This window comes from Elephas maximus, chromosome 11, assembly GCF_024166365.1.
Source record: "Elephas maximus indicus isolate mEleMax1 chromosome 11, mEleMax1 primary haplotype, whole genome shotgun sequence".
Lineage (NCBI taxonomy): Eukaryota > Metazoa > Chordata > Mammalia > Proboscidea > Elephantidae > Elephas > Elephas maximus.
In genome coordinates this window covers 108359868-108385006 of record NC_064829.1, presented here as the reverse complement: position 1 = coordinate 108385006, position 25139 = coordinate 108359868, and the positions used below count along the sequence as shown (strand labels likewise).

General features: G+C 45.0%; 1 protein-coding gene and 1 long non-coding RNA gene across 3 annotated transcripts in view; one reads left to right on the top strand and one right to left on the bottom strand.

Moving 5' to 3' along the window:
• Nucleotides 1–25139, bottom strand: part of LOC126085423 (hemicentin-2-like) — a 418976-nt gene that overhangs the window by 18728 nt on the left and 375109 nt on the right.
• LOC126085440 (uncharacterized) overlaps nt 360–25139 on the top strand; it is a 197088-nt gene continuing 172308 nt past the window's right edge. For both annotated transcript variants that reach the window (XR_007519275.1, XR_007519274.1), the window contains exon 1: nt 360–4330. This is a non-coding gene — a long non-coding RNA (uncharacterized LOC126085440). The remainder of the gene's footprint in view (nt 4331–25139) is intronic.

The window sequence follows — 25139 nt, the reverse complement described above, 5'->3', positions numbered from 1 at the left end:
CCCACTTGGTGGCCTCCTTGGGGGCTGCCTTCCCTGACACCTCATTTACAGACCCTCTCTCTTCACTTTCTGACCTTTCGCCGCTCTCTGTCCTCCATGGCACTTAGGAACCCCTGACACCCCATACAGGTCTATTTGCTTCTCTGTCTCTCTCTCCCCTAGACATGAGCTCCACGAGGGCAGACACTGGTCTTGTGTGTTGTACCCCTACTGCCTAGACAGGTCTGCAAATACCTGGAGGAACGGATCAGTGAAGGTTCCTAGGGCCCCTCCAAGTCCTGGTGTTTATTTGTCCATTTCTGAGATTGGTAGGTATTTCAGAATTTATTGTTTTCCCCAAGATCATTGCTTTGGAGTTGATTCTGACTGATAGCGGCCCTGTAGGACAGAATAGAACTGCTCCATGGGGTTTCCAAGGAGCACTTGGTGGATTCCAAATTCTCTGAACTCTTTGTTAGCAGCTTAGCTCTTACCCACTGTGCTAAGAGATAATTAATTTGGAAAACATGTAGCAATTGTGGTTTTACTCCCTATTACCAATACCTGTTCAATGACACTTCCTGTTTCTGGGCCCTCCTCCCCTTCCTGTGTTCCCTCCACTGGAGCTCCACAGGGAGCTGTCACTCCCCAAACCCTTGTCCTCCCAGGAGACCCCAGCTAGTCGCTGCCCCCCCCCCCCAGCCCAGAGAATCTTCCCCTCTCACCTGTGAGCAGGGACCCCTGCCAGTGGACACGCCCTCTGCGGGGAGATGCTGAGGGAGGCTCCATGGGTCTCTGCTGCCTGCTCTTTGCACCCTCTGTGGGGAAGAGCTCTGGCTCCAGAAATATAAATGCTCCTGCCTCAGACGTGTCTGCTCTGCTGTCCTTCCTCCCTCTGCACTGAGCCTCCTCCTGGGCGGAGCTTCCCCGGGTCACGTGAGGGGATTCTCCCCTAGATAGCCTCTCTCCTCCCCTCCCTCCACTTTCATTCCTGGCCCATAAGTTCCCTTCTTTCCTTTTCCTGTCTGTTTATGTTTAGGTTCCCTGGAAACTGCTGCTGCCTCTTGCCTGCTCAGCCTTTATCCTTCCTCCTACCCCATCCTGATTGTTGGGGTAGGGACAACGCTAGGGACCTCAGCCTCCAGGGCTGGGCATTTCCCAGAGCTCTGGGTCAGGGTGCACAGTCACCTCTCCCCTACCGTTCTCTTTAATCCCATTTGGCTTTTCCCTTTAGAGCAGGAGCCTGGGGAACTCTTGTCACCCGGGATGTCACCTGGCTGTGCATCAGAGTCACCTGTGGGACTTTATAAAGCAGCCAGTGTCCAGGTGATGCCATAGAAATGCTGCTTTAGCAGCTGCCCAGGTAATGCTGATGCCCACGCAGGCTGAGAGCCAGCGATCTGTGTGGTGGGGCGGGCTTCTCACCCTCTGCCATGCGTATGTAGAGTCTGAGGGCCCTGTTAAATGCAGATTCTGACTCAGTGGGTGCGAGGTGGGCCTGAGAGTGCATCTACCAGGCTCTTAGGTGGTGCTGATCCTTCTGGCCTGTGGACCACACTTGGAATACCCAGGCTGTCAGGGACCTCTGCTCCTGAGAATGATCCGCCCACATCAGCATTGGCCTCTGCCATTTCCTGGTCTCGGGTCTGTGAGCAGCAGACAAGGAACCGCTGGGGTCCCCTAACCCAGGGATGATTTCCCATGTGACACAGAAACCTGCTGGACATCCAGGGCTTTCCAGTGTTCTGAACTGCACTAACCCGTTAGGGACCCTATAGGACAGAGTAGACCTGCCCCACATGGTTTCCAGTGAGTGGCTGGTAGATTCGAACTGCTGACCTTTTTGTTATCAGCCAGGCTCTTAAGTGCTGGGCCACCAGTCTCCTCAACTGCACTAGGAAGACTGGATTACTTCCTGCCAGAAGGTCAGAGATGGCTGAAAGGGTCAAGCTGGGTGATGATGGGTGAGAGGGACCGGCCTTCTTTCTCTGGTGTGACCAGTCTGGCCTCTGCTTCCAGGGACAGAGACATAGGATGTGGGTGTCCAGGAGGGAGTTACAGTTCCTGGGGAGTAAAAGGGGAGCTTTCCTGGTTGTCCTGAGGAGAGAGGACTGGTGGTGGGAGGTCAGGGGGCTGTGGGCTCCGTGTCCTCAAGGAGATGTTTCAGAGACACCCTCTCTCTCTGGGGTCTGTGTGGCTGAGTGGTGGCTTACAGCCCATCTGTGTAGCCTCTGTCCTCTGCTTAGCTGACTTTCCTGTGGACACCTCGTCTTTCCCCACAGTTGTGCCCAAGCAGGGAGTGAGTGGCTGCACAGGAACCCCACAGGTCCCCAGAGCCCCAGGAAGGAGGAGCAGGACAGAGCTGACACCTAGGAAGGACCCCAAAAGGTCTGTTAGAGTAAAGGCTGGAAATGAGGCTCCATCTCCACCTCAGCCAAAAGCCAGGTTCATTCCTCAGGGGAAATAATTTCTGTTTCCTGTGTTATGTTGCCCTCTGGAGGGCTCGAGGAAACCTGCAGCCAATTTCTGAGGTACCAGGGATGCTGTCCAGGCTCCACAGGGTGTGACCTGGCACTGACCCTGGACAAAGCTAGGCTTTGACCTCCTAACTGCGGGTCAGCCCCGGATCCTGTTCACTGTGGGTCTCCAGCTTCCCTGAATCCACCCACGTGCAGGTGAGCCCAGGGAGAGGATGTAAGTTTTCCGAGGACCCCTGGTTCCAGTGTCAGGAGGACGGTCCTTCTAGGCAGATGTTCTGGCCTTGAGGAACTCTCTGACTCCAAGGTTTAAAAGGCAGGGCCCGATGAGCAGTCTGAGGCTGCAGGAGTGGGCAGTGGTTTGGGAGGCTGGTCCCCCGCTGCGCCATGTTTCCCTCCATCACAGGGCTGGGGCATTGCATCGAGGCCATCTGTGTCCTTGTCTGTTGTCCACTGGAGTCCTCCTCACAGGGCCTAGGCACTGGAGTAGCTCCCCTCTGGGACTCAGGGATCTGTGAGGTTCCTGGTAGGGGAGGGAAGCCCCCGTGGGCCCTCAGCCCCTCTGTGGTAGAAACAAAGGCCAATCCTGTGGTCTCCTGTTGCCATTTGGCTTGGTGACCTCCTCATCCCCAGGACCTCTTGGGGCTGGTGACACAGTTCAGGGGACCAGAGGCAGGTCTCCCCACACAGCAGGGACCCTGAGGGCTGGGGCTCAGTCCTCCCTTGTTGTAACTCTCTTGGACCTCGGGTCTAGGGTTTTGTTCCAGATATAGTCTCTCTGTGAGAAGAGGGAGCACAGAGGCTCCCATCCCAGGCCCTCCTGGGAGACTTGATGCCACTCATAAGCTAGAGATCAGGGTGCATGTGGTCAGTTATCTGGGAGCTAATCGGGCCTGACCTCTCACTGTTAGGGGGACCCTGTTCTCCCCCTGACACTTTGGGAGGTGAAGGCCCCATGTCCCTTGGACAGCAGCTGGCACTTGCTGGCTTCCTCCCATGTGGACACCAGTGCCCTGTGTCTACACAGATTGTGCTCCACCATCAGGAGTCAGCAGGTGAGGTGGTGTGTGCTTTGTCCTCCTCCATTTAACCAGTATTTACTGAACATCTGTTATGTGTCAGGCATTGGGCAAGGCCCTGGGATTCGACAGTGTAGAAGACAGACATGTTTGGAACTAATGAGGCAATTATAATGGAGACATGGGCTATGAAGGGCAAGTATCCGGAGTATCTGAGCTAGTCTGGGGGTCACAGAGAGCTCCCTTGGGAAGTGATCTTCTGTCTGAGCCTTGAGCTTGAGTGGGTGATAGCAAGTGAAGGGTGGAGGGGGTGGAGGGCGTGGAGCCTGGTACAGAGGGAAAGGCCTTCAAGTGGGAGAACATGGCTCCATGGAGGAGATGACAGAGTCCAGTGTGTGGGGAGCTTGAGAGTGAGGAGGACTGTGATCTGAGGCGACACCGATGAGGCTCAGATCTTGCTGGACTGTGGGTGATGCTGAGGGAGATCAACAGCCCTGTTTGAGGGAGGGGTGTGTGGGGCTCCAGGCTATTGAGTAGCTCTTCTGCCCTCTGGTGGACAGTTAGAAAAGTGTAGAAGGAAAAGTTATGCCAAGTAGTTTTTTTTAATTTGATGTGAAATTCACATAACATAAAATTAACTATTTTAAATAACCAGAGAAGTTTTTATTCAATATCATCCTGTAATCATTTGGGTCACTTCTGTCCTCCTCCGCATGTTCTCTGGACGGTAGATTCCTAGAGAACAGGGACTGTCCCCTGTCAATCACAGGTCTGCATACAGTAGGTGCTCATTCAGTAAGTGTCTGGCAGACAGAGCTTCACTCTGTCCCCACCTGATGTAGGAGTTGCAGCAAGGTGCATCCCTATCTGGTGGCTGGTGCCTTCCTTCCACAAGGATGTGGACAGAATCACAAAGGCTGGTCTCAGTGGAGACTCACTCAGTGAAGGGGAAGGGGCTGGAGGGAGGCCTGGGCTCTGGGTTCTGAGGACCTAGGAAGTCTTCTGGTTTTTATAAGATGCTTTTATATGTTGTGTTTAAAGTCACACAGGAAAACGCATTAGTTGTAAAAGACCAGAATTATAAACCTGTATAAAATAATGTGTGTCAGGTCCTGCCCCAGTTCCATTTCCAGGACATAACCACTTTTGCATTGCCCATATTGCATTTGGAAAATCTTCTGCAAAAGACCTCTTCAGAGTGTTAAAAAGCAAAGATGTTACCTTGAGGACTAAGGTATGGCTGACCCAAATCATGGTGTTTTCAGTCACCTCACATGCGTGTGAAAGCTGCACAATGAATAAGGAAGACTGACGAAGAATTGACACCTTTGAATTATAACGTTGGCGAAGAATATTGAATATACCGTGGACTGCTAGAATAAAAAGTCTGTCTTGAAAGAAGTACAGCCAGAATGCTCCTTAAAAGCAAGGATGGGCAGACTTCATCTCATGTGCTTTGGACATGTTATCAGGAGTGACCAGTCCCTGAAGAAGGACATCGTGCTTGATAAAGCGGAGGGTCAGTGAAAAAGAGGAAGACCCTTAACAAGATGGATTGACACAGTGGCTCAACAATGGGCTCAAGCATAGCACAAATTGTGAGGATGGTGCAGGACCGGGCACTGTTTCGTTCTGTTGTGTGTAGGGTTGCTGCAAGTCAGAACTGACTTGCCGGCACCTAACAACAACAACAAAAACCACTTTTGACGGCTGATGTGAATCTTTCAATAATGTTTTCTTTGTTTACAGCCAAATTATTACTGAGTGAGATTGTTTCCTAACATTCTCTCAGAGTGAAGTGTGTCTGGTGGGCATGTGCCAAGCTAATTCATGTTGATTGGCTTCAACCATATTTGTTAAGTGGTTCTTCATTATTTCATTGCACAGCTACACTGTGATGCTTTATCCACACCCTGTGCTGGTTTGGAGACTGTTTCCCACTATACATAGGCACAAGCAACTCTGCAGTGAACTTCCTTTTACAAGTGTCTTTACTGCATGTGGAGGTGTTCATCTCTTTCCTGCAGCACATATCTGGGAAGCTCCCTGTGCTGGCCTTTGTGCTCATCACTAGACTCAGCAGACAGCGGGACCGGCACAGTCCTACCTTCCAAGAGCTCAGAGGTCGGGGAGGGTTCTTAGAAATGCATCCTGGTCGGAGGGTGTGCACATTATCATAAGATAAACACACAAAATGATTTGCATAAATGTTGCACGTGCTAATTTCCATCACAGGTCAGACATGAGGAGCTTCCAGAAGGAGGGCCATACACTGTGGTGACAGATGTCATTTCCACTTGCCGGGAGATTGTTGCTTTGTCCACAAGAGACCATGAGGGCTGACAGTGACTGCTGGGCCAGAGCAGAGAGGACCTTGGTGACTACTCAGATGTGGGATGTGATGCAGGAGAGGGTGTCTTTTCCCATTCGAGGGAGAATAAGTGCCTCCATGGGCGCCCAGGTGACCTGCTGTATTGGGCATCATAAGTGGTGAGAGTGTGGGGACCACAGGGATGCAGGCCAGGCTGGACCTGAGCCCCTGAGAAGGACAGGGCTGAGGCTATAGGGATCAGATTTGCCTCTGTGGGTGGGATGTGATGGGAATGAGGAAAATGGGGGGACTGTGAGGGACCCCAGTCAGTTTTCTTTCCCTGTGGTCACAGGCAGAGTGTTGGAACCCACAGGAGCAGAGCCCTACATGGGGAAATAAGTCTTTAGGCTCCACTCATCCTTTGAGAGGGTTGTTTACTCTTCTGGGAAGGCTAAAACCAGCACGAGACTGGACCTGGAGGTCTGGGTAAGTATCCCAGGACTCAATACAGCCCAGCAGCCCCTGAAGGCTGGCCTTTGGGGTAGAGGAGAAAGCCAGTGGTGCTGACTGGCGATCCTTGATCCTGGGCTTGGGCACAGGTGAGTTCATTTGTGAAGGGCAGTGTGTCAGAAGGGGGACACCACGGCCTGGACTGAATAGGGCAGGAGGGCTGGGAAGAGGCCATGTCCATGATATACCCACCATCCTTGGTTGCTCTTTCATGGTCATGTTTGTGTGAACTTCAGATGGCCCCATTTCTGTGCTACCTGCATTCCCAGAGGGGCAAACACCAGGAGCTGTCCAGGGTCCCATGTTCTGGGGCAGTGTGAGAACAGTGCAGTGCTCCCCTGGCTGAGCGTGGCTCTTGTGAAAATCACCCTTTCCTGTGAGTGTGGTCACACTCCCGTCTACCTCCAAATCTTAACTGCCACAGAATAGAAACAGGGGTTAGTGTAACTTAGAGATAATATTTTCCTGTGTAGGACACACAGAGGAGAATGGATCCAAAGTTTCAGGAGAATTTTTGAAATGGAAATTTCCTATGAGCAAAAGGAGAGAAAATGAGGGGGGAAAGATCCTCTTTATTCAGATCTTTTCCAGATAACCCATGGTGGCTCACATGTTTACTTTTCCTGGGAGCCCCCCACTTTCTGGTGGGGGAGGAATGGGATGCCTTTGGTCCTGTCTGATCCCAAGGCAGCCTTTCTGGGTCTCCAGGAATCTATGAGGGAACCCCCTCCACCCTAGCTCTAAGGTCTCTTCAGAGCTCAGAGGTGATAATCTTGGTTGGCTCCTACCCCCTCCCCAGGAGCTGGAGTCTGAGGTGAGTCCCTCTTCTCAGCCCCTAAGGAGCATTTCCATTTCTGCTTTTGGGTAGATCTGGCAGTAAATGTTTGTGTCAGACTTTAGTAATTTCTGTAAAGAAAAAAAAGGGAGAACAAGGAGACTCTGACCTTTTTATAACCTTCTCAGAACATGGTATAGTCTCTCCCTGGCCCTGGGTCGCACTTGGGTCCTCTTTGTGCTGGGTCGGGCTTTACTCAGGGAGATCCCTGCACCCAATTCCCTCCTCTGTTCATCACCCTTGTTCCCCTCTTCACTGCTGTTTCTTGAATTCAAATCACAGCCAGGCGTGGGGTGGGGCAGGTCCTGGTCTTCCATAGACCTGTGGGACCAGCATGCATATTCATGGCCCACACTTGCCTCATAGATGGCAACAGCTGCGCAGGGCCAGGCAGGGGGGCCTGGGTGGGAGATAGAGAGAGAGGATATCAGTGACAGGCACAGAAGTGTTTGTTAGGGGTTGGAGGACAGTGCAGAGCAGAGTTTGGGAGACTGGGAATCATGGCACTTGGTGCACGGTGCAGATAGGCAAGACCGAAAGGAGAGGATGTGGTGTGCAGAGTTAAGTGAGTGGGTGAAGAAGAGAGAGAAACAGAAGGGGGGAAAAAAAGCAAAAAAAGAAGTAAAAAAAGAAAAAAATAAAGTAAATAAAATGGCAGTGCTGTAGGATTTGGTGGGTGGGAGCAGGATAGACCCGATGAGGCTGTGTGCTGGTGGCTCTGTAGCCGAGCGGTGTGGCTCAGCCTGTTGATAGGGGGTGTAAGTGGTGCACCGGAGTAGGTGGAGGGGGGAAGAAAGGGAAGAAAAGAGGGGAAAGAGAGAAGAAACCAACAACCAAACAAAAAAAATAATAAATAAAAATAACAAAAAAATATGGTGATGGGGGCCAGCCATTGGGGGTGGGGCAGAATTGGGGTGGCAGTGAGCTGATATCTCTCTTGCCAGGTGGCATGATAAGGCTCGTCAGGAAGGGTTGGAGGCGGTGCATAGATGGGAGGGAGTAGGAAAAGGAGAAGGGGAAATTAAAGAAAAATTAAAAAGATGGCACTGAGGGAGCCAGCCTGTGGGGCTGGTGCAGACCTGGGGAGGCTGAATGCCAGAGGCTCTCCAGCCAAGCGGTACAGCACAGCCTACCAAGAAGTTGGGGGTGGCATGGGGCTGGGTGAATGGGAGAAAGGAAAGGAAGGAAGGGAGAGAGAGAGAGAGAGAGAGAGAGAGAGGAAACAACAACAACAACAGCAAAAACCAAACATTAAATAAATAAACAAAATGGCGCTGAGGGAGCTGGTCAGTAACACGGGTGACTCTCCGACCAAGCTGTGCAGCATGTCCCCTCCAGGAGTCGCAGGGGCTGTGGACAGGGCTGGGTGGGTGGGAGAAAGGAAAGAAGGAAAGGATAGAGAGAAGAAACATAAAAAAAGGAAAAAAAAAAAAAAACCCCCAAAATCACAGTTCATCTAGAAGGGGAGGGGATGGAACATGGGACTAGCTGGGTGGCAGAAAGGAATGGAAAGAAGAGAGAGAGAAAGAAGCAACAACAACAACAACAAAACCAATATAAAAAACAAATAAATATAAACTAACCAAAAAATGACTCTGTGGGGGCTGGCTGTTGGGGGAGCTGGTGTCCCTCCAGCCCATCAACTGTGGCCCATTGGAAAACAATGGAAGCTGCGTAGAGTGAAGAAGGGTGTGGGGTGAGGAAGTGTGTATCCCTGGTTACCTGGTGCTCTGTCTTCTGCTGGAATCTTCATGGAGTTGCCTTCCTATACTTGCTGTCTTGAGTTCTTTTGTGGCTGTAGCCCAAGATGGTGAATCTGTCCTGGTTAGCTGGTATGGGTCCTCCACTCCATAGCTCTCCTTGTTCTCAGTTCTCTCTCAGTTTCTTATTCCATTTGGTGCTTGATTGAGCTCTTTATTTCCTCATTTGGTGCTTGGGGTTCAAGAATTGCTGTTTGTTCTGTTAGTTTGGGTTTTTGCTGCAGAGGGATGGTGTGGTGCTTCCGGCTATAGTGCCATGTTGGCTCCATCTCCATCTTTTCATAGTACTTTGTTATGATCCTTTTTTATTTCAGTTGGGTCTATTGTAATGTCCTCCATTTCATTTCGTATTTGGGTTATTTGCATCCTCTCCAATTTTTCTTTTGTCAGTTTGGCCAATGGTTTGTCGATTTTATTGATTCTTTCAAAGAACGAACTTTTGGTTTTGTTGATTCATTCTATTTTTCTATTCTCTGTTTCATTTATTTCTGTTCTCATATTTATTATTTCCTTCCTACTGGTGGCTGTGGGCTTCCTTTGCCATTCTCTTTCATTAGCTCGAGTTGTATAGCTAGTGTTTTGATTTTGTCCCTTTGTTCGTTTTTGATGTGTGCATCTCTTGTTATAAATTGACCTCTGAACATTGCCTTTGCTGCGTCTCAAAGGTTTTGGTGTGATGTGTTTTTGTTCTTGTTTGATTCTAGGAATTTTTTGATTCTATCTTTGATTTCTTTTATTACCCAGTGGTTTTTAAGTGAGTAGTTATTCAGTTTCCATATATTTGATTTTTTTCCTTTGCTCTTTCTGTTATTAATTTCTACTTTTATGGCATTTTGATCAGAGAAGATTTTTTGTATTATCTCAGTATTTTGGATTTTGTTGAGGATTGCTTTGTGGCCTGAGATTTGGTCTATTCTGGAGAATGTTCCATGTGTGTTGGAAAAGAATGTGTACTTTGCTGCTGTTGGGTGGAGTGTTCTATATATGTCTATGAGGTTGATTGATTGTGGCCTTTAGATCTTCTGTATCTTTGTTGAATTTCTTTTAGATGTTCTGTCTTTTACTGAGAGTGGTGTGTTGAAGTCTCCTACTATTATTGTGGAAGTGTCAATTTCTGTTTTTAGTGCTGGAGCCCTGTTATTGGGTGCGTAGATATTTATTATGGCTACGTTCTTATGGTGCATTGTCCCTTTAATCATTGTATGTCCTTCCTTGTCTTTTATGGTGGGTTTTATTTTAAAGTCTATTTTATCTGAGATTAGTATTCACACTCATGCTCTTTTTTGGTTCCTGTTTGCTTGATATATATTTTTCCATCCTTTGATTTTTAATGTATTTATGTCTTTGTTTCTAAAGTCTGTCTCTTACAGAGAGACATCAACTCACTGCCACCTGGATTCGCTATCTTGAACCTCCACCACCAAGGACAATGGACAGGGAATATGGAAAGGCAACTTCATGGAGAGCCAACAGGAGACAGAGCACCTGGTAACCAGGGATACATGCTTTCCCACGTGTACCCTTCTTGTCTGCCTGAGACCCCTGCCGCTTTCCAATGGGCCACGGTTGCTCAGTGGGAGAGACACCAGCTCACTGCCTCTTGGGTACACCCACCCTCACCGCCAGCCCCTTCAGCCCCATTTTTTTCCTTTTTTTTTTTTTCTTCTCTTTCTCTTCCTTTCTCCCACCCAGCTAGCCATGTGTGTTTTCTGCTATCCTTCTTGATGGGCTGAGCCACTGGCACTTGGCCTTGCCATGTCTGCCCCGTTCCCACCCGCTGAATACTACCACACCACCATTTTATTTACTTTTTTCTTTCTTTTTTTTTTTTGCTTTTGTTTCTGTCTTCCTTCTCTTACCACTAGTGCTACACGTCACATCCTTTCCTTTCCTTCCTGCCTATTGGCACTGAGTGCCAAGCACTATGTCCCTGAATGGCACTGCCTCAGTTCCCTGTACCCCACCCTGTGCTGCCCCCTGGGCTCACTTTATTGGCTCCAGTTTGTGCCACAAACAACCCATTCCCAACCCTCCCCACCACTGGCTCTCCTCTGCTGCACTATAGCTGAGTGTTCTGCCCTGCCCACCTGGACAAGATAGGGAGAAGTATCATGCTGACAGACAAGCAAGCAATAAAACACGCCCAGCCTGCCGGCCCAGACATAACCAAATAAAACAGAAAAAACAAACCAGGATGAAACAAATCTACAATCAGTTAATGAAGAAAGTAATTCCTGAATGTCCTGGAGACAGAAGACATTATCAAACCATAGAAAAACTAGACAGCATGGCTCCAGAAAGTGGCCAAAATAAAACACCTGATGACCATCAGGTAGAAGGAAAGGCATTGGAACTACCTGATAGGAAATTCAAAACTCTTATATTCAGGGCTCTCCAAAGGATGAAGGAAAATGCAGACAAAAATAAGGAAAAAATAGACAAAATCATGAAAAGCACAGGCACAATCAGAGGAAACACAGGCAAACAATGAAAGAATTCAGGAAAATAATACAGAAAGAAACTGTCAAAATAAATAAACAAGTAGAAATTATACAAAAACAGCAATTAGTAATCCAAAAGATACACAACAGGATTTTAGAAATGGACAGTGCAATAAAAAGTTTTAGGAGCAGATTTGAAACAATGGAAGACAGAATCAACAAAACCAAAGACAAATCCTTGGGTGCTACTGTCTTAGTTGTCTAGTGCTGCTGGAACAGAAATGCCACAAGTGGGTGGTTTTAAGAAAGAGAAGTTTATTCTCTCATAGTCTAGGAGTCTAGAAGCCCGAATTCAGGGTGCCAGCTTCAGAGGAAACCTTTCTCTCTCTGTCAGCTCTGGGCAAGGTACTTGTCATCAATCTTCCCCTAATCTAGAAGCTTCTCAGCACAAGAACCTTGGTTCCAAAGGGCACAGTGTTTCTTTCTTGGCCGTAAGAGGTCCCTTTGCTCCCTGCTTGCTTCTCTCTTTTATATCTCAAAAGATATTGACTTAACACACAACCTAAGCTTGTAGATTGAATCCTGCTGCATTGACATAATTGCCTCTAATCCTGCCTCATTAACATCATAGAGGCAGGATTTACAATGCATAGGAAAATTACTTCAGATGACAAAATGGTAGAGAGTCACACAATGCTGGGAATCATGGCCTAGACGATCTGACATATTTTGGGGGGACACTATTCAACCCATGAAAACCACTTTGAGGAAAAATCAGAGAAAAGAATGAAGAAAAATGAAGAAACCCTGAGAAGGATGTTGGATACAATCAAAAGCAAAAATTTGCATGTAATCAGAGTTTTGGAACAGGGGGAGAAAACAGAAAACACGGAGAGGATCATTGAAGATTTGGTGACAGAAAACTTCCCTCATATCATGAAAGATGAAAAGCTGACCATCCAAGAAGCTCAACAAACGACATATAGGTATATTGTCTCTTGAATTCTGTGGGCAGGCACTGAGGTATTTAATTAAGTGGTTATTGTTAACTGATTAGGGTCCATGCCCTGGAGCAGTCGAACCAATGAAACATTCTCCAAGTCAGAAAGAGTGAGAAAGTTTATTCAAGAGATGCATAGATCACCGGGGACCCGGAAGCAACACAGGCTGTCTCTATGGAGTCCCAAAGAGCAAGTTTACATTAGAGCTTCTTTCTATAGAATCTTACAAGGGTTACAAGTGTCTTTGTAGTGCCCTGCCAGACAATTCCTTATTAGGCTAAAGATCTACATATCAGATACCTGGGCTCTGATTTTCCTGTGGGAGTCCTGGGCCACAGGTGGTCGACATAACAAAAAGTTATTTGCATCAGTTTAGAACAAAGTCATTAACATTTGGCCAAAGTGTTACCGCAGATGGGGTGGGGGGTTCAAGCTGCCTGCTGCAAAGCCAATACCGAGACAGGAGGAGGTAAGCAGTAAGAGGGCTTTATTGAACTCTGGTGTACAAGAGACAGAGAGGGTTAAATTTCTCTCAAATTCTGTCTAAATCAAGAGGACTAATTGGAGAGTTTTTATAGGGGGAAGGTCAGGGCTAGAGGCTTTCAGGAATGTTGGTTTTTCTTTGAGGAAGACACGATGATAGAATGATCTATTATTGAAGTCCTGCAAGCCTCTTCATGCCATCCTGGAGTCCTGCAAGTCTTTTCATGCCATCCTGGTCTCTGTCACAAGATGGGTCTAAGCTTTGTTCAGCTATCTCAGTTTTGTGTATTTTTTTCTTTGGGAGAGGAACATAGTTTAATCAGCAACTAAAAATTGATTACCTTATTTTTCTTTAAAGGAACAATCGTGGGACGGATTCCAGAGTAAGTAATTACGTTTCAAAGACTAGCTTGTACAGTTATACTAAAACATTAGAAAATATATTCTCTCTACTTCAATACTAAAACACTAAAGAAAATATTTTTCTCTACTTCAAAAGCAAAGTCGTTAACATAGATATGTGAAGGAGGGGGCAGGCAGAGGACAAGAAAAACTTACAGGTTCATCATGGCTGTTAGTTATGTCAAGCTCTCAGTTGCCCATTTCGAAAAAGGAGAAAACATGCTGGGGAGTATTGGCATCACGATATTACATATGCTGCAATTTGATGGTTGTGTTCTAACCTTTCCCCTTTGTACCAGCTGTAGATTAAAGGATTCACTGCTGGATTGTTGATAAGTAGAAGAACATCATTTCCCTCCATATCGCTGAACAAGTCATTGAATAACGAGTTGGGCTGTCTTCGGTGGGCTCTGGAAAATTAAAAGTGAGATTAGGAGAGGAGAGAAAAATATCAATCAGCATTTGGACAATTGTGTTGGGATGGAATTGGGGCCCCTTGAGTCTGAGCAGGTCTCTTTGAGCCATTGGATATAGTGTGTATGTGCTTACCAAGGTCAACATTACTTCAGCGCATTTGAACCTGTTATTTCCTCTTTTTCTAATACTCTCCCCCTTGTGTCTGCACAGGCTTACTCACTCAATGCCCTCAGACATCTGCTCACACTCAGTGGAAGCTGCCTTCCCCGACACCTCATCTACAGACCCACTATCTTCACTTTCTGACCTTTCCTGCTCTGTGGCCTCCATGATACTTATCAACAGCTAACATCACATGAAAATCTATTTCCTTGTCTGACTCCATCTCCCCTAGACATGAGTTACACGAGGTCAGGGGCTTGTTTTGTGTTGTACCCCTAGTGCCTAGACAGGCCTGCAAGTACCTGGGGATGAATCAGTAAAGGTTCCCAGGGCCCCTCCAAGTCCTGGTGTTTATTTGCCCATTTTTGAATTTGGTAGGTAAGGGCAGTAGTTTCAGGGGTTCATCCAGTGCCTATGGTTCAAGAAAGTCTGAGGTCTATGAGAATTTGAAATTCTGTTCTGCATTTTCCCCCTTTTGATCAGGATTCTCCTATAGAATCTTTGATCAAAATGTTCAGTAATGGTAGCCAGGCACCATCCAGCTCTTCTGTTCTCATAGCAAAGGAGGCAGTTGTTCATGGAGGTAATAAGCTGCACATTCTATATCCTCCTTCTATTCCTTACTCTCCTTCTTCTTCTGTTGCTCAAGGTGAATAGAGACCAACTGTCGTGCCTTGAAAGGCTGCTTGCAAGCTTTTAAGTCCCCAGGCACTACGCAACGAACTAGGTGGTGGAACAGAAGCATTAAACACGTTACCGGTATTTTTTTTTTTAGTCCAATTAACTGGGATATTCCATGAATCCATGATCCTAAACATCCAAACCAAGGAACCAGATTTCATGAGGTTTTGGTTGTACATAAGCAGCCTCAGTAGCTACTCTTTTTTTTTTTTTTTCCTTCTGGTAAATATATCTATCACACAACTTTTGCCAGTTTAAATTTTTGCAAGTGTACAACTTATTGACAGCAATTACAATAATTGGCAACCCTACCCTTAATTAATGTGATTTTTCCATCAGTGTTAACACCCACTTTCCCTCTCTCTTCCATTTCTGGTGACCATTTGTTATGGATGAATCGTGTCCCCCCAAAATATGGTCAGCTTGGCTAGGCCATGATTCCCAGTGTTGTGTGGTTGTTCTCCATTTTGTGATCTGATGTAATTTTCCTGTGTGTCATCAATTCTACCTCTGTGATGTTAATGAGGCAAGAGTAGAGGCAGTTACGTTAATGAGCCAGGACACAATCTACAGGGTTAGGTCGTATCTTGAGTCAATCTCTTTTGAGATATAAAAGAGAAGTGAGTAGAGAGGAGAGGGACCTCGTTACCACCAATCAAGAAAAACCAGGAGTGGAGTGCATCCTTTGGACCTGGGGTCCTTGTGCTGAGAAGCTCCTAGACCAGGGGAAATTGATGAAAAGACCTTCCCCTGGAGCTGACGGAGAGAGTAAGCCTTCTCCTGGAGCTGGCACCATGAATTTGGACTTCTGGCCTCCTAGACTGTGAGAAAATCATTTTGTTTGTTAAAGCCATCCATTTGTGGTATTTCTGTTATAGGAGCACTAGATAACTAACCCATTGCCATGGAGTTAATTCCGACTTATAGCAACCCTATAGGGCATAGTAGAACTGCTTCATAGGGTTTCCAAGGAGCAGATGGTGGATTCAAACTGCCGACCTTTTGGTTAGCAGCTGAGCTCTTAACCACTGCACCACCAGGGCTCTGCACCTGGGCTCTTAGATGACTCAGACACCACCAGTAAACTTTAGTCTGTATGTATTTGCCTTTTCTTGTCTTTTTATTTAAGTGAAGTCATCCAATATTTGTACTTTTCTTAACTTATTTCAGCGTAATGTCTTCAAACTCCATCCGTATTGTAGCATATATCAAGTCTTTGTTTCTTCTGCTGACTCAATAGTATTCCATTGTATGTAGGTACCACATTTTGTTTATCCATTCATCTGTTGATGGGCATTTAGGTTGTTTCCACCTTTTGGCTATTGCGTAATAGTGTTTCGGTGAATACTGGGGGTACAAGTCTCTGAGGTTCCGCTTTCAGGGCTTTTGAGTATATATCTAGGAGTGGAATTGCTGGATGATATGGTAGTTTTAGTTTTTTGAGGAACTGCCGCACTGTTTTCCATAATAGCTGTACCATTTTGCATTCCCACCAGCAACGCATAAGGGTTCCAATTTCCACGTATCCTGGCTAACATTTGCTGTTTTCTTTCTTTTTTGGATCATTGCCATACTAATGGAGGTGAGGTGGTATCTCGTTGTGGTTTTGATTTCCATTTCTCTGATAGCTAATAACATTGATCATCTTTTCTCGTGCTTGTTCCTCATTTGAATATCTTCTTTGCGGAAATGCTTTTTCAAGTCCTATGCCAATTTTTTGATTGGGTTGTCTTTTTGTTGTTAAGTTGTAGAAGTATTTTATGTGTTTTAGATATTAGATTCTTATCAGATATGTAGTTCCCCAATTTTTTTTCTCTTTTTGGAGGTTGTCTTTTTACTTTTGTGATAAAGTCCTTCAGTGAAGAAAAGTATTTAATTTTTATGAGGTTCCATTTATCTATTTCATTTTTCGCCACTTGTGATTTTGTTATCTGATAGTCCATCACTAAAAACGCGGTTCCGCAACCTCACACCTACATTTTCTTCTAAGAATTTTATGCTTTCAGTTTTCACATTTAGGCTCTTGATCCATTTTGAATTGGTTTTTGGGTATAGTGTGAGGCTTGGATCCTGGTTTATTTTTCTGTATACAGAAATCCAATTTTCCCAGCACAATTTATTTAAGATACTCTTCCTTTCCTACTGAATGGACTTAACATCCTTGTTGAAATCAGTTGACCATAGATGTGTGCACTGTAGATTCTTGAGGAGAGTGAACTGGTTTTTAGGAATGGTAATGAGGCAGTCGTATGCAAAGAAGATTTCAGTAGGGAAACCGGAAATAAGAAGTCCAGCAGTGCTTCAAGCAGAGGTTGTTGAGAGCTTGGATTAGTTAAATTTATGGAAATGGAGAGAATGACAGAATTGAGAGATGTTAGAAAAGAATCAACAGGTTTTGAAGATACAGTGTGTCTTAGGCTGGGTTCTCTAGAGAAGCAAAACCAGTAAAGTGTATAAATATATATACAGAGAGAGATCTATATCAAGGAAATACCTCACATGGTTGTAGAGGCTGGAACGTGGTTCAGGCTGGAGGTTTCTCCCGATTCACGTAGGTGCAGGGCCTTGCGAACCCAAGATCAGCAAGTCAGACAGCAGGTTACTTGTTCACAGGCTGTGAAGATCGATGAATCCCAAGAATGGCAGGTAAGGCCACAGGTAAGCTGGTAGCTCAAGACTGAAGAGCTGGAGATCAGATGAACAGTAGCCAGCTGCAGAATCCAGAGCAAGCAAAAGCCCACAAGCCTTGCCAGAAAGTCCACTTATATCCAATGCAGGCCACGCCCCCAAGGAAACTCCCTTTCAACTGATTGGTGACTCATACACAGCAAATCCCATCATGGACGTGATCACATTGTATCGCATCGCATCACAGAAGTGATAACATCATTATATGACTGCCAAGCTATATCTTAACTGCCAAACCACTGAGAATCATGGCCCAGCCAAGTTGACACTCAGCCTTAATGATCACAGTCCATCCTTTGTCAACTTGGCACCTGTACACATCTTCTTAAACCATGCACAATCTCTGAATAAAGACAATTATAAAGCCATACTTGTGCCTAACATGGTACAACAAACACACATACGACCAAATATGTACTAGTCCTGTTTACATCTTATATTTTATAAGTGAAGAAAACAAAAATATTTGATGCACACCATACAAGGAAAAAATACTCCTAACAATTACAGTCCTCGTTTCTGCAACTGGTCACAGGGTCGTAACTGGTATTCAGAACTACCCTCTTCCACCACCCATTCCGTAGTATTCCCTTTGCCCTGAGTAAGCACCCCAGCTGGTCATGATCCTTTGCCTGGTGGGGCGATCCAAACCTTCATTCCTGAAGGTTCTGGGACATTAGTAGTCGTGTCAGAATTGGGTTGCTGTAGTATACCGTTGACTTTAATCACAGGACATGGTAGTACTAAGAGACGCCCTAATGGATTTCCTGCATTCCAGACATACTCTTCTTTACCTCTTGTCTTAGTTATCTAGGGCTGTTATAACGGAAATACCACAAGTGGATGGCTTTAACAAAGAGAAATTTATTTTCTCATAGTCTAATGGCAGTGGAGTAGGCTAAAAGTCCAAATTCAGGGCGTCAGCTCCAGGGGAAGTCTTTCTCTCTCAGTTCTGGAGGAAGGTCCTTGTCATCAATCTTCCCCTGGACTAGGAGCTTCTCCATGGAGGAACTCCGGTTCCAAAGGACAAGCTCTGCTCCTGGTGCTGCTTCCTTGGTGGTATGAGGTCCCCTTGTCTGCTTAATTCCCTTTCTTTTTTCTCTTGTAAGATAAACAGTGGTGCAGGCCACACCACAGGGAAACTCCTTTTGCATTGGATAAGGGATGTGACCTTAGTAAGGGTGTTACAATCCCACCCTAATCTTCTTTAACATCACAAAATGAAGGACCACCACACAATACTGGGACTCTTTGCTCAACCAAGTTGACACGTATTTTTGGGGGACACAATTCAATCCATGACACCTCCTTTATGTAATATCAATCTGATTTCCTCTTGGTAATCAGGATCAATTACAACAGGCAATATGGTAACTCCCTTCTTTGCGTGTTGATCAAGAGGCATAAGGAGTTGAAAGTGACCAGGTGGCATTCTTAGCTTCCAGTTCAATGGAATCAGTGATGTGTCTCCAGGTAGGAGCATTCCTCTCTTTGGAACTAAGACCTCTAGATCTGCAGAGCAAAAGGTCGCAGGGAAGGAAGCAAAAATGTCACAAGTGGGTCACTAGGGGTAATAGTGAGCGGTGCCACTTCCATTTCTACTACTTGATTCGTGGACCCATGAGTTCTGGCTATGGGAGTAACAGCACCATATATTGGATGCTGGTTTAGAGCATATACAGCCTTCTGGAGAACACTGCCCCAACCCTGCAAGGTATTGCCACCTAGCTGGTGCCATAATTGTGTCTTTAGAAGGCCATTCCATTGTTCTGTCAAGCCAGCTGCTTCAGGACGATTGGGAACATGGTAAGGCCAGTGGATTCCATGAACATGGACCCATTGCTGCACTTCAAATGCTGTGAGGTGAGTCCCTTGATCCAAAGCAATGTTGTGTGGGATACCATGATAGTGGATAAGGCATTCTGTAAGTCCATGGATGGTAGTTTTGGCAGAAGCATTGTGTGCAGGGAAGGTAAATCCACGTCCAGAATAGTGTTTATTCCAGTAAGAACAAAACGCTGCCTTTTCCATGATGGAAGTGGTCCATTGTAATCAACTTGCCACCATGTTGCTGTCTGATCACTTTGAGGGATGGTGCCATATTAGGGACTCAGTGATGGCCTTTGCTGCTGGCAGATTGGGCACTCAGCAGTGGCTGTAGCCAAGTTGGCCTTAGTGAGTGGAGGCCCATGGTGCTGAGCCCACGCATAATCTCCATCCCTGCCACCATGGCCACTTCGTTCATGAGCCTGTTGAGCAGTGAGAGAGTGTCTGAGGATGACTGGTTTCCACAGAATGTGTAAACCTATCCACTTGATTGTTAAAATCCTACTCTGCTGAGGTCACCTTTTGGTGAGCATTCACTTGGAACAGAAATATCTTCATGTGAATCTATGAATCAGTATATAATCACACAAGTGGCCATTTCTCTCTCCAAGCAAAGTGAACAGCTAGGTGCACTTCTCAAAGTTCTGCCCATTGGGAGGATTTTCCTTCACTGCTATCCTTCGGGGAGGTACCAGAAGGGGTTGTAGTGCTGCCTCTGTCCACTTGTGAATGGTACCTGCACATTTGCAAAACCAGGCATGGGTTTACTCTTCCTCAGTCAGCTGATCATAAGGAAGTCCCCATGAGGCCATAGGTGCAGACTGGGAGACAGAAGGTAATGTGATAGGAGTGGAGACCATGGGCATTTGGGCAACTTACTTGTGCCTTCAGGTCCTGCTCAGGCTCAGTCTCAGTCTCTATATACCACTTTCATTTAATGATGGAGCATTACTGTGGATGTCCAACTGTATGGCTGTGTGGGTCAGATAACACCCAGTACATGTTGGGCAGCTCAGGTAGCATGGTGACTTGGTGGCCCATGGTTAAGCATTTAGTCTCTTCTAAGGCTCAGTAAGGAGCCAAAAATGTTTCTGGAAAGGAGAGTAGTTATCTGCAGAGGATGGCAGGGCTTTGCTCTCAAATCCTAAGGGTATCACTGTGATTCATGAATAGGGTCCTGCCAAAGACTCCAAAGAGCATCTCTATCTGTCACTGATAATTCAAGCCCTATTCTATCTTGGTTGTCTAGTGCTGCTATAACAGAAATACCACAGGTGGATGGTTTTAACAAATAAAAATATATTCTTTCACAGTCTAGTAGGGTATAAGTCCAAATTCAAGCACTAGCTCCAGGGAATGGCTTTCTGTCTTGTCAGCTCTGGAGGAATGTCCTTATCATCAATATTTCCCTAGTCTAGGAACTCTCAGCACAGGTACCTTGAGTTTAAAGGATGTGCTCTGCTCCTTGCATTGCTTTCTTGGTGGTATGAAGTCCCCCTTTTCTCTCTGCACTCTTCTCTCTTTTATGTCTCAAAAGAGATTGACTCAAGATACAATCTAATCTTGTAGATTGAGTTCTGCATCATTAGCATACTGCCTCTAATCCTGCCTCATTAACAACATAGAGGTAGGATTTATAACACATGGGAAAATCACATCAGAGGACAAAATGGTGGACAATCACACAGTACTGGGAAGCATGGCATAGTCAAGTTGATATTTTTTGGGGGACACAATTCAATCCAAGGCTTATTGAATCTGGGAAACAAAAAGAGAGGGGGCTGAGTGTTTCTCAGTGTTTTCACTGAGAGAAATGAGCAAGCTTTTGGGTAGAGTCAGTTTAATGAGGAATAATTTCAGAAGGTATTTGGATGTGGGTGCCTTGAGTTCTTGAAAGTAATAGAGGCTAGAGATTTCTGCAGAGAGGTCATTGAAGCTGAAGAAAGAGGAGTGGAGTAGAGGGAGACTAGAATGGTCTGAGTACTAAATCTGGTGTGGGCATGCTTATAGGTGCTGGTAGAAGGAGAACTTCCAGAACGAAAAAGTTTGTGGTCTCAGATGTTGTAAAAGCGGAAAGTGCGAGGACAGTGAAAATAATTTGGCCAATAGATAACTGATTTTATGTTGCTGCAGAGGGTCAGGAGAAATTAGATGATGAGGACATGGAAAGGCAGTGGATGTAGCACATATATTTCAATTGTTTAGAAGTGAAGGGAATGAGATAATAGATTAATATTTAGTGGAATTAGTAAATGAAGGTTATTCATGTTAGAATAGATGTGACCCTCCCTCCAAGAGGGCAGAAAAATAGGAGCTGGGAATAAGGAAGAGATTGAAAGTGCTAGAAAGAATTCATATGACTGAACCTGTGGAGGTTCTTGTGAAAGAGCTGTATTGCTACATCTGAGTGGCTGGAGCCTCCTGTGTGGGAAGTGTTGTTGTTAGGTGCCATCAAGTCGGTTTTGACTCATAGCAAGCCTATGCACAACAGAATGAAACGCAGCCCGGTCCTGTGCCATCCTCATAATTGTTGTTATGCTTGAGCCCATTGTTGCAGCCACTGTGTCAATTCATCTTGTTGAGAGTCTTCCTCTTTTTTGCTGACCCTCTACCAAGCATGATGTCCTTCTCCACGGACTGGTCTCGCCATCCTTGTTTCTAATGAGCATTCTGACTGTACTTCTTCCAAGATGGGTTTGTTCATTTTTCTGGCAGTCCATTGTATATTCAATATTCTTTGCCAACCTCATAATTCAAAAGCATTAATCCTTTTTCAGTCTTCCTTATTCATTGTTCGGCTTTAACATGCATATGAGGTGATTGAAAACACTATGGCTTGGCTCAGACACACCTTAGTCCTCAAAAGTAATACCTTTGCTTTTTAACAATTTAAAGAGATCTTTTGCAGTAGCTGTGCCCAATGCAATTGTCATTTGATTTCTTGACTACTGCTTCCATGGCTGTTGACTATGGATCCAAGTAAAATAAAATCTTTGATAACTTCAATCTTTTCTCCATTTATCGTGATGTTGCTTATCAGTACAGTTGTAAGGATTTTTGTTTTCTTTATGTTGAGGTGTAGTCCATACTGAAGGCTGTGATCTTTGAACTTCCTCGGTAAGTGCTTCAAGTCCTCATCCTTTCAGCAAGCAAAGTTGTGTCATCTGCATATCACAAGTTGTTTATGAGTCTTCCTCCAATTCTGATGCTGCATTCTTCTTCATATAGTCTAGCTTCTTGGATTATTTGCTCAGCGTGCAGATTGAATAGGTATGGTGAAAGGATACAACCCTGATGCACACTTTTCTTGTCTTTAAAGCACACAGTATCCCCTTGTTCTGTTCAAACAACTGCCTCTTGATCTATGTACAGATTCTTCATGAGCGTGATTAAATCTTCTGGAATTCCCATTCTTTGCAATGTTATCCATAATTTGTTAAGTTTCACATGGTCAACTGCCTTTGCGTATTCAATAAAACACAGATAAACATCTTTCTGGTATTCTCTGTTTTCAGCCAAGAGCCATCTGATATCAGCAATGATATCCTTCGTTCCATGATCTGTCCTGAATCCTGCTTGAATTTCTGGCAGTTCCCTGTTAATGTACTGCTGCAGCCGCTTTTGAATGATCTTCAGCAAAATTTTACTTTCATGTGATACTAATGACATTGTTTGACAATTTCTGCATCTGTTGGATCACCTTTCTTCAGAATGGGTACAAACAGGGATCTTTTCCACTCGATTGGCCTGGTAGCTGTGTTCCAAATTTCTTGGCATAGATGAGTGAGGACTTCCAGCGCTGCATCCATTTGTTGAAACATCTCATTTGGTAGTCTGTCATTCCTGGTGCGTTGTTTCTTCCTAATGCCTTCAGTGCACCTTGGATATCTTCCTTCAGAACCACTGTTTCTCGATCATATGTTATCTCCTGAAATGGTTGAACGATGACCAATTCCTTTTGGTACCGTGACTCTTCTTTTGATGCTTCCTGCATCACTTAATTTTTTAACATTGTTAAATATTTGTGGGAAGTGTTGTTTGCCCCTAATGAAGAGGCCCAGGAGATCTTTTACTATGAAATCATCTTCTCTTCTAGAGGAAGGTAGGCAGTTCCTTCCAGGCTGGTTCGAGCTATGGCCTGTTGTTTTCAGATACACTCACTTTGTTAGCAGGTGTGCAGATGAGTTCAGCCATGTCATCTGGTGACTAGAGCAAATGTCTTCAGACTTAGAAATATGTTTACTCTGATTCCCCATTGAGAAATTTCTACCCTCTTTCTCCTGCCTGTAAAGAAGTAGCAACTGTGAGGCAACATGTTCTTGTCTGACAAAAAATTTTTTTATAAATATAGAGCAAATCAATTTTAAAAATAATTCAGAAGTGAGCTTAGCCAGGCAAAATTAAATAACATGCCATAGAGAGGATGAGGGGAAGTCTACAGTGTGTATCAGGGCTGGAAAACCCTGAAAGAGTTACCAGGGCACAAAGGACTCCCAACTAACCCTGTAAGAGGAAGTTTCTTAGGTACAGCATGAAATCAAGTAGTCAATATCAAATAATAATGAAGGAGGAACAACTCAGAAAAGATGGGTGAGAATGGCTGCATAACGCAAAGAATATAATCAGTGTCACTGAATTATATGTGTAGAAACTGTTGAATCCGAGTATGTTTTGCTGTGTATATTCTTAGCAACAGCAACAAAATAAATAAAATTTATAGAAAAAAGAAACTAAAAAAACAAAACAAAACAAAAAAAAACAAGATTCCTCCATGCCCCAGATAAAGGCCCTTCTAGCTGCAGGTGTTAGCCCGTTGATGGGTTGTGTGATCAATCTTCTGAGTCTTGGCAAGCACTTTTTTCCTAGTGAAATAGATAGAATACAATAAAAAAGAGTACTACATATGGTAAAAAACAACAAAAAAACCTGATAAAATATTTCTTCTTACAACCTCAAAGAAATTTCTTATGTGTAGAAGAAGGTTGGGTGGGAAGTACATTTTCCTCTGCTTCGCCCTTCCTCCCTTTTTATCCTAAGGCGCACTGGGACTCATAGACCCTATGGGAGAAAATATAAATTTCAGAGGCTGTTTAAGAAGCCTGGGGTTCTGTTCTCATCTTCCCCTCATGTCCTAATATCTTCTCGCAGCCCTTGTCCCCAAGGGGCTTCTGCACCAGTGAAGATTTCTAGGTTGTACCCAGTGCCAAGAGCCTGAGTGACAGTGTTCCTTTTAGGGGTCTCCCACTTCTCAAGAACCAAACACACCCTGGCAGAAGCTAAATTTCCTGAGAAAGAGTGAGGGGGCAGGCAGAGACACAATGGAAGGTGGAGCGCACAGCAGAAACCCGGAACAAAATGGTAGTGGAAGATTTGTCTGAGATGCCTAGAAGCTGAGTTAGATCCATTTCTAGACATGAATGAGGAAAGTCGCTCCTTGCTATTTACCGTTTGAGGCCCCTGATTAATCAGCCTTGAGGCGCTCCTGGCCAAGGAACCTGAGGGATTTTGGTGGTTTCCTTAACCAATCTTTCACCAAAGTCAGATTGGCTTATATAGGTTAAAAAAAAAAAAATTACCTATATATAGGTAAAGTACATAAAAATAACATCTTTTAGAGAAATAATAAGCAGTTACAAAAGTTAAAATGGCAGAATGTCTCAGAGAAAAGGTGAAAACCCAATACCCCCAAATTTTAATTTTTTTTTTTAACACTAATTTAAATAATTCTCTGAAGGGTAATTCTCTGATTCCTTTCCCAAGTCCCCATCAGATTGTCTTTATTACAACTGTCTCCCTCCTAAAGCTGTAGTCTTCCCTCTGTGGGCATTTCCTTGTATAAAGTCCATAAAGATATTAAAAGTACACGAACTTATGCATTTTCCATTAGGAATTGCGTGTAGATTTTGGCAAATAGTTTTTCTAGTTGTTTCTAGTGGGTTCTCTTGAGATAGGCTTGCCAAAGGTTTAGTTGGTATCCTTACTAAAGAGCAAAATGCTTAGCCCTGATCCTATAGGTAGACAACCCTGACAGTGGACAGAGGTGTAGAATTTCTCAGTTCAGTACTGGTTATATATTTGATTTTCACACCGGGCTTTGGAGAGACAGAAGAAGCTATTGCTGCTTTTACTTTTTCTCTCCTTTTCTG